Below are 9,730 nucleotides of genomic sequence, written 5' to 3'. Positions count from 1 at the left end.
GTGTAGGCCAGGCCTTACAGTAAGTCCTCCCGCTGAGCTATTATTTTGGGACAGGAATCACTGGACCCTTCTGTGAGTCCTTTACCTGCCTGTGGCTAAAGGCATATAAGACTTTGTACAACAATCCTCCGCATTGCAGGGTATGAGTCCCCAGTCTGCATAGACAATGTTGTTTAGCAGAGCTCTGCCCTGGCTGGATTCTGCTCTTCGATTGACAGTTGTTTTTATTGACACGCACCTACTCTGTTAAGGTTTTGTCGAGCAGTTTCTATGTTTGTGTTCTTGAGGCCTGGAGACACGTGGGTGTCACAGACAGAACACTGTGGCCTCGAAGAACCTTTCTCTGGCCTCGACAGGGGGCCTCATGCAACAACATCCTCTTAAATTAATTCTACTTAAAGGGGTGTAAGAAGAATGTCAACAGTGGTGATTTTTTTTTTATAAATCAAAGTAACAAAAGTTTTTCTTTACTCCACAAATTTAAAAATCAAATCAGTCGAATTGGTTACACTTTACTTGACAGTATCGACATAAGAGTGACATGACACTGTCATGAACGTGTCATAAACAACTCATAAACATTTATGACATAACGCTTCTGTTATTAAGTGTCATTCGTTTTTTGTCATAACAAGTTAGGGTTAGGAATAAGGTTAGGTTTAGGGTTAAGGTTAGAGTTAGGGTTAGGGTTCATGTGTCATGACATTGTCATGTGTAGCAACAAATTGTGTAAAAGAACAAAAGTAAGTAATGAAAATGAAGGAAATGTGTTATCACTGCTTGTGTGAAGCCTGCTGTCTCCTGCCTTACAGTAACTGACACATGAGGACAAAGATTACCAAGCCTGTTTATCTGGCCCTACAGATGAGATTATAGCTCTGAACTCAGCCATTTTTAATATGAACTCTGCAAAGATATGGCACTGCTTGAGCTCAATGAATTTTAAACAGTTGATTAACATAAACCGAGAAGCCTTAATTGTTACATAAAAGTGGGCAGAATATTGAATAACCCAATTACACAGCATCAAATGAGAGAGGACGGCGTTGTGGATCACAGATAAATGGAGGAAGGAAGACATGACAGAGAGACAGGCGGAGAGTACTGTACAAACCAAAGAGAGAACTTTGCCCACAGCAAAAGACTTAAACCTCAGAGGGACCTGGACTTTTGTTTCGTATTTGCAGCAAAACCAAGCGCTCCAAAAACACTAAACCCCAATTTGCTGAAACATCAGTTTCGTGGCTAGTGGAATTCAGGAAGTCAGGGGTTTCGGGGATATCTCTTTTTTTTCAGATCAGAACTCAGGACTCAGACAGAGAAAAACTGAAGATGCATCCCCCTAATACTGCAGTCATACATTGTTTTGTGGCCCGTGATAACCACTGGTGAGGATTGTAAGGATTAGAGCTAAATTGAATGGTAGACATGACATTTATTTGTCATTTGTAATGTAACCTCTAGATTCCTAACCAACACAATGAGAATGAAGGCCAGCTGCAATGTTCCCTGGTGTTTGCACAGTTCTGACAAGCCATTCTGAGTCGCCTCGAATGTATGTTCAAAAGCCTTACAAATCCACAAAAATAACTTATTTAGTGTAGAAACTGTGGATACTGAATCATGGGGTAGCTGTGGCACAACTGGCTGCAGCGTCTGTACCACATTCAGCTCCAAGTGCCCACGGGGACCTGGGTTTGAGTTGTGGTCATTTCCCAATCCCACCCCACGTCTCTCATCACTCACTTCCTGTCAGTCTTCACTGTCATATCTGAGTACAACCAAAAAGCCCAAAAATATACTTTATAGAAAGAAACACACTGAATCAATACTGAACTGCGTCATACAATGTGTGCTAGATGTTTAGGCCATGATAGTGAGAGAAAGAGAGAGCTTTTTATAAATTATTATTATTATTATTACTGTTAATGTTATTATTATTGTAGTGCAACTGTAAACACTGTAAAATGTACATTCATGCCAATAAGTCAAGTCAAGTCAAGTTTATTTATATAGCGCATTTTATACACAGAGATCATTCAATGTGCTTTACATCAACAAAACCAAACAATAATAACAAATAAAAGCATAAAGCATAAAAGGGCAATATAGTCAAAGAATAGTTCAAAAGGTAAAGATCTTAATAAAAAGAAAACATGAAACACACAAGGTAATATCATTTAAAAATAGAGAATGATTAATAGACAAAATAAAAGACACAAGGTAGAATTATTTTCAAGACAGATTCTGCATCTGAGCATCTGAGAACCGTTTGGTCTTAAGTCTAGATTTAAAACTGGCTACAGTTGGGGCCTTTTTGATGTCATCCGAAAGTTGGTTCCAGAGCTGAGCCGCATAGCAGCTAAAAGCTGCTTCACTATGTTTAGTTCTAACAGCAGGTTTTACTAACAGGTTTTTCTCCTGAGACCTGAGAGGTCTGGAGGGTGTGTACTTCTGAAGCATGTCTGAGAGGTATTTAGGTCCTGCTCCATTTAGTGATTTATAAACAAGCAGTAGTGCTTTAAAGTCAATTCTGTTACTTACTGGAAGCCAGTGCAGGGACTTCAGAATTGGAGTAATGTGGTCAGTTCTTTTAGTTTTTGTGAGAACCCTAGCTGCTGCATTTTGTATCACCTGAAGCTGTTTGATAGTCTTTTTAGAAAGGCCTGTGAATAGTCCATTGCAGTAATCAACCCTGCTGGAGATAAAGGCATGAATTGAGTTTTTCTAAATCATCTTTTGACATCAGCCCTCTAAGTTTGGCAATATTTTTGAGGTGGTAAAAAGCTGATTTAGTTATCGCTTTCATGTGGCTGTTGAAATTTAGATCACTGTCAATTTTTAACGATTAATGACACGATTTTTAACAGTATCCTTTGATTTCAACCCTTTTGTGTCCACGACAGTGGCAACCCTAAGTCTTTTCTCCTTTTTACCAAATATAATTACTTCTGTTTTTTCTTTGTTTAGCTGAAGAAAATGTTGAGACATCCAAGTGTTGATTTGTTCTACATATACACTGACACAGAGATTCAAGGGGACCATAGTCATTTGATGACAGAGCTAAGTAATTTGTGTGTCATCTGCATATGATATGAAATCAAATTATTTTGGATGATTTGTCCAAGTGGGAGCATATAGACGTTGAATAATAGTGGCCCCAAGATTGACCCCTGGGGAACACCACAGGTCAAGGACATTGGTGGTGGACAATAAAGGTTGTTGAATTGAATTAAGAGAGAGAGAGAGAGAGAGAGAGAGAGTGCATAGTCCTAATCAGATCCATGGAAGGGACAGACACATGTAATGGCTGAGAGAAGAGAAGAAAACTAAAAGGAGATAAAAGTAAAGAGGAGAACAGAAGAGGCGTTCACCTCCAAGGCTTCTCAGGCTTCCTGTGTGCTTCCTTCTCATTCACCCTGAGAGTCTGCTCCCCTTCCTTCTGTTGTTGTCTTCCACAGTTTGACCCCCCCTCACCTGCGCTGTCTCCCCCTCCCTCGTTCCATTCCTCTCACGTCTCCCTCTCATCCTTCTCTTTTTGCCTTTCATTCTCTCTCTCTCTGTCTTCATTTCTTTTATTTTGCTCTTTTCTTGCCCTTTATCCCTTTCTCACACATCTTCTGCCCATCCATCTTCTCCCCCCTCTATTTCCCTCTCACTCTTCATCCCTCGCTTTTCTCCCTCTTCACCTCTATGTTACTATCTCTCAATGTTGTCAACACCTCCCATTTCTCCCCAATCACTATCTACCCCCCCCCCCTCAGTACTACCTCACCTTGTTTCTCAACTCTCTCTTTCCCTTTCTTTCTTTCTCTCTCTCTCTCTCTCTCTCTCTCTCTCTCTCTCTCTCTCTCTCTGCCTCTCCAGTCAGGCATGTTGGTGGATGTCACGGCTCTTCCAGTAGGTACTTTAGTGGGAGCTCTTTAAATTATGCACTGTGTATTTAACTCTGAATAACGCTACCTCTCCTACTTTACCTCCCATCTAATCTCCACAGGCATCCTGCCCGGCTACTCTTTAATAACAGGAGCCAGGCAGAATGGGAGACTGAACTGCCACACACACACACACACACGCACACACATATTCAAATATACACTCCATACACATATATACACAGTCTCTCTGTCAAACACATGCACACACACACACACACACACACACACACACACACACACACACACACACACACACACACACACACACACACACAGGCAGGTTGAAACCACACATACACACACATTTTTTCATTCTTGTCATTTTACCTCTCTCTCTCTCACACATACACACACACACACACACACACACACACTTACAATCATAACTGATGAAAAGATAATAAAAACTAAAGTCTTAACTGTGTGTGTGTGTGTGTGTGAGAGAGAGAGTGTGTGTGTTTTTAATAAAAAGTGACAAAAGGTATGTTTGTGTGTGTGTTTGTGTGAGAGGGTGTGTTTGTCTGTGTGTGTTTGGCTGGTGTCACCATTTCTGTGTCAGATGTGATATAATAGCCAAAAGCTGTCCAGTTCTGAGCAGTAGCAGCCACACCGCTGTCACGCCAGTCATGCCTCAGCAGTTACACACACACACACACACACACACACATCATGTCAGTACCAAGACAAAACAGAGAGGAGTAAGAGGAGGACAAAGAACAGTGGAGTAATTATGTGTTTCCATTAGAGATTGTGCATGGCTTTGAAAACATGACTCTACGAGGGTGGAGAATTTAAAAAGTAACCTTAAAATCTCTACAAATACAAAACATGTCACATTGTGAGAAATGCGATCTCCATTTCACTTAATTACTGCCATAGTGCAGTAAGTGGATTCTATCTTCAGCCAGTGAGCTTTGGAAGGTTGGATGAAATTTCAGACTTGTGCCGGAATCGGCTTTGCCATGTCGAACATATCGGAATCTGTGTGGTTTGTGCATCTGTGTGGTTTGAGACGCCAGCACTCTCGCTGTTCGGGTAAAAATAAACTTTTTACCCCAAGAGTATCCAGTCGTCACTCCAATGACCACCGCTATCCGCTATTTTTTGAAGCAAAATAGTGAGTAATTTTCTCCCTTTTAGTGGGCATGGAGTTTCTAGAAATGGACCGAATACAGTTCCCGTCACTCAACTTGTTCAGGAAAGTGTTCATAATCCCAGGGTTGCACGGCTCGGACACAGAAATATATTTATATTCCTGTCCTGTGAGTCACTTTGGAGATGTGACTGCAACATGAATGAATGTACTGTAAAGGGTGTCATAGTATCAAAAGCAAGAGGTGGCAAAATCAAATAAAGTCAAAATAGCTACTAACATCCCATTCAATCATGTCTGGTTAGTTTACAAACAGTAAATAAAAAATAGACTTTGCTTTTCTTGATGCCCAGTTGCGATAGCCTCACTTTTGGCTGTCACTGTCTGTCAGAGGAAAAAATGACGAATGATATGGTGGAGCAATATCAACTATGATTTCTACTGTGTCTGAGGCGAGAGAAATGGCCATTGCATTCACAGTCCCAGGAAAGACTCTTTATGTAAATATACTGAAAGGCAATCTTAGTAATTCTCCCTCTGCTTGACAATGACTGCTGTGAAACTGCTTATGGCTGCACTGTGTGATGGCATCCATCTTCATAGGTTCAACTGAGTTAAGGCACAACATGGAGGATAAATCATTTAAAAGGCAGACAAAATTAGCCATGCAGTATATTTGTGTAGTGGAGAGCCATTTGTCCAGCTGTACACTTACCGCAAGGCTTTCTGGGACGGAAAGGCAATGTAAACAAGCCCACGACAAGGATGATGTGCGCTCCCTGGCCTGAAAAAGCTGTGTGTTGCTGCGTTAATGAATAGCACAGAGGTTGCCTATAGTCCGCCCAACACCCCGAGGGCTAGCAAAATGGAAAATTAATAAAGAGAATTTTCAAAAGGGAAGCAAGGCCAATAAAAGAAGACGTATAGGTCATTTTTTACTGTTTTTTCTAAAGAGTTACCATATCCATTAAATAGATTGGAATATTTATTTCTTTTTGGTTGTTTATTTTCCAATATGTTATGTAAATTCCTTTTGGTTTTTGTCTCAGGCGATTGTAATGATCTACAGAGCAAAGTCACTGCATGTCAGACGCCCGTGGCAACGCTAGATGCTCACTCCTCTTGATTGCAGCACCCGGGTAAAAACATCTGATCATGGCAGTCGAGTCAGACTTCTGCACTTGCAGTCAAGCGCAAGGCTTCAGGGTGTGTAGACTATGGCATGCAACCCTACCAGGCCTTTACACAGTAATGATGGCCCTCTGATCCCAATGACAATGACAGTTACACAGTTTACTCTACAGTGGAGGAGGTCTGTTAAAGGGAATGTTTTCTTTGGATGTCTCCCTCTCTCCCTCTCTCTCTCTCTTCCCCGGGGAGGATGTTTTGGTGGTCCTCACGTAACCTTGGCCTTGCATCATACAAGGCGTCTCCGATAGGGGGGGGGGGGGGGTGCTCGCTCTGTTCCGGATGCTTCTTAGGTCGGGATCAAAGACCTCCTGACATCAGAGGATTTTACAAGAGCCTTTAAGTCCTCACCTCCATGAGGTATGAAGGAGAGTTGGAGAGTCAACATCAAAATGTACTGATTAGACATCAGTGGGCCCCAAATAAGCCATGACAGGTCAAGATGGACTCCACATCTACTGAAATGAGCCAAATGGTGGGTTATGGAGCAGATATCCACATGCACGTCTGTCCACAGTGTCCAGACAGAATCCAGGAGGAGATGAGAGTAATTATCAATAATGCAGCACCGGAGTGGCCAAGACTACTGGCTCTGAAATAAAGGCATGTTGAAGACTGGCCATAAGAGATGGTTCGCTTGCTTTGTTTCTTAAGCAACATGGTGGAGAGATTGTTTGGATAGCCTCAGTTTAAGCAGACAGCCTCAGTAGAGTGGTTAGTTTCTCCACACAACCACAGTGTATACTGTACAAGAACATTATGTTCTCCCCTAACAAAACTCTGACTGGGATGATAATGTCTTACCATCTCTCCTTATCTTTCAACCAGAGACACTCAGGAAGCAATAAAGAAGGTTAACCGTATTTAATTCTTAAAGGGATTCACAGCACCAAAGTAATAACAATACAGTACAATAAGACAAAATAATAGTGTCTTTAGCCTAGGCCGCGTCCTCTGTCCACATCCAAAGCGTGGAGACCCTTACAGATCCTGCTTGATGGATACTGCATGAGTGGAGCCTACCCCCTGGACAGCCATTCAGGGACCAAACTGGTTGGGGACGGAGGAGAGGAACGTTAAACGTTGGCACCTCAAGGCAGCAGAACAAGTACAGTAGGTGAGCCAAGACATTTTAAAGGCCGAAGACCGGTGATTGGTCAGGAGTAATTCTCCTGCACTCATGTAAAGCAGGACTCTTACTTTACAGCACAAATATTCTGCACCTGTTGAAATGTTATACATTGTATAAATGTAACCATTTCATAGTAAATGTTTTTAAAAAATCATCATGACTTACATCTATAAATAAGTACTATTTTCAATAATAATCCCATATATAAGAAAGTGGGGATAATGGAGGGTGATTGAGCGTATTTCTTGATATGTATTTAACTGCTCAGTCTCTCCCTGAGATATCTGCTGCAATATTTAGAGGCATCCTTATCGCCTCCGTGTGGTTCATACAATCAAATTTCCCTGAAGGCCTTGATTTACTCAGTAAGACATGTTCGATTATTAGATTTTTGAGTAAACCCTGCTGGAAGGTCAAACTCCAGGTGGTAACCCTGCCCCCACCCTCCCAGGGCAACACGTCCATGCCAGATCCTCCAACAACCGCTTCTGCCCTTGCTGTGCGCTTTGTGTGTGTGTTTCTTTTTAGTTCTGCAAGAGCAGCAAAAAAAAAATCTAATTATTATGTCTAATAACCGTGGGTGATTAAAGCAGTCCTTGAGTTATTTTATTTTTTTTCTTCCCACTCTTTGAACTTTGAGACTCTGGTCCGCTGCCTGGCTGGACAACGCTGCTGCCGCGGTGATTAAGTGTGGGAAGAACCTTCAGACAGCCGCCCACTCTTTCCCAGCATCCACCGGGGGCAATAAGGAGTCTGCCGCTCCATCTGTCCCCACGATCTTACCTGGATCTCTTCCAAAAAAAAAAGAATAATAATAAAAAAGTATTTTGTGTTGTGGTGGTGTTCACCATTTTAACTGCTGGCTAGACCTGGGCACATATCTGTTAGGCACAGGAGTCCTTGGGTACACGTTTGTATATATACAAGATTTTCCTCTCGGGCAAAATCATATTTTGCCTAAGGTCCTGTCACCTCGGCTTATGAGCCGCAATCTATTGGCTGCACTTTGCCATTGCCGGGGCAGACTCCAGTGGGTGAGATCAATGCCTTAAGCCGCCGCATAGACTCCAGACACATAGAAATGCATTCGGTCCATATGGCAAAAAGGGCAGCTCTTTATTTCTTTATGTTATGGCTCCCCTGGCCAAAGTAAGCCTTTCCCCAGACGGAGATTGGGGCAAAAATTGAATGTGCATGTCAATCTGGCAGCTCTAGCTTTTGCCCCAGCAGAGGGCTGATAGACCTCCGAAAAAAGAAGAAGAAAAAGTAAAAGAAGAACGTTCATGTCTGGGATGTTGCTTAAAGTGCCCCCAACCATGTGCCCCAGCTGAGCGGTTAGTTAGATAAATAGGCCAGTAAAGCATTTTGAAAGATAGTGAATCATGGCAGTTTATTTTGGGAAAGCTCTAATGTATTTTGGGAAAGAATGTGTTCTCTGCACTGAAAGTATTGTGGGTAGGCTAACTGGGAGGTGTGTGTCGGTGTGTGTGCGTATGTGTATCTGCTTGCACACGCAAGTGTGTCTATGTGTGTGTGTGTGTCTGCGTGCCTACGCAGGTGTGTGCGTGTGTGTGTGTGTGTGTGTATTCCTGTAATCTAACAGGCTTGGACCAGCCGTGTAGTTTGCTTGGATTGGTTTCTAAAATCTACAGACAAAATGGCAGCCATCCATCAGTCATGTAGCATAGTGTTATTACTCCATTATCACATGCTCATTCTGCTCACTCAGCTCATGCTGAAGAGAGATGTACTCCTAACTAATCCTAATGAAGCAGCCAAACTTAATTAACTGACTTACCAAACCTAATGAACCTAATTAACAAGCCTAACCAACTGAGGTTGTACCATGTGTGCATACAATGTGTGTGTGTGTGTGTGTGTGTGTGTGCGTGCGTGCGTGTGTGTGTGTGTGTGTGCGCATGTGTGTGTCTGTGTGTGTGTGTGTGTGTGTGTATTCCTATAATCTGACAGGCTAGGGCCAGCCGTGTGGTTTGCTTGCACTGGTTTCTAATATCTACAGACAAAATAGCAGCCATCCATCAGTCTGAACATCCCACAGTTTGCTGAGCTCCCACATGTACCACTCAGCCTCAGTGAACCTTCTCTCCACACACACACACACACACACTGTTCACAGCTGATAGTAATCACTACTCGAGCTCCATTCTGCATCTCCATTTATTTTCTTCCATCTTGGTTTGTTGCACATTACATGCACTCCAGTGCTTCTCTCACTCAGTGAACGGGGCCACTGATACCATTTCCTAATTATGCTTAGCAATCATCAAAACAGCACTTTTTTAAAAGTATATTTTTTGGCCTTTTTGCCTTTATTCAGATAGGACAGTGAAGATAGACAGGAAGCGAGTGGGAGAGAGA

This window comes from Alosa pseudoharengus, unplaced genomic scaffold (genome assembly GCF_046254945.1).
Source record: "Alosa pseudoharengus isolate Yale_2024_CS ecotype anadromous, Long Island Sound unplaced genomic scaffold, YU_APseudo_1.1 YU_APseudo_1.1_scf_17, whole genome shotgun sequence".
NCBI lineage: Eukaryota > Metazoa > Chordata > Actinopteri > Clupeiformes > Clupeidae > Alosa > Alosa pseudoharengus.
The sequence above is the reverse complement of the archived record's forward strand: the minus strand, read 5'-3'. Positions refer to the sequence as shown.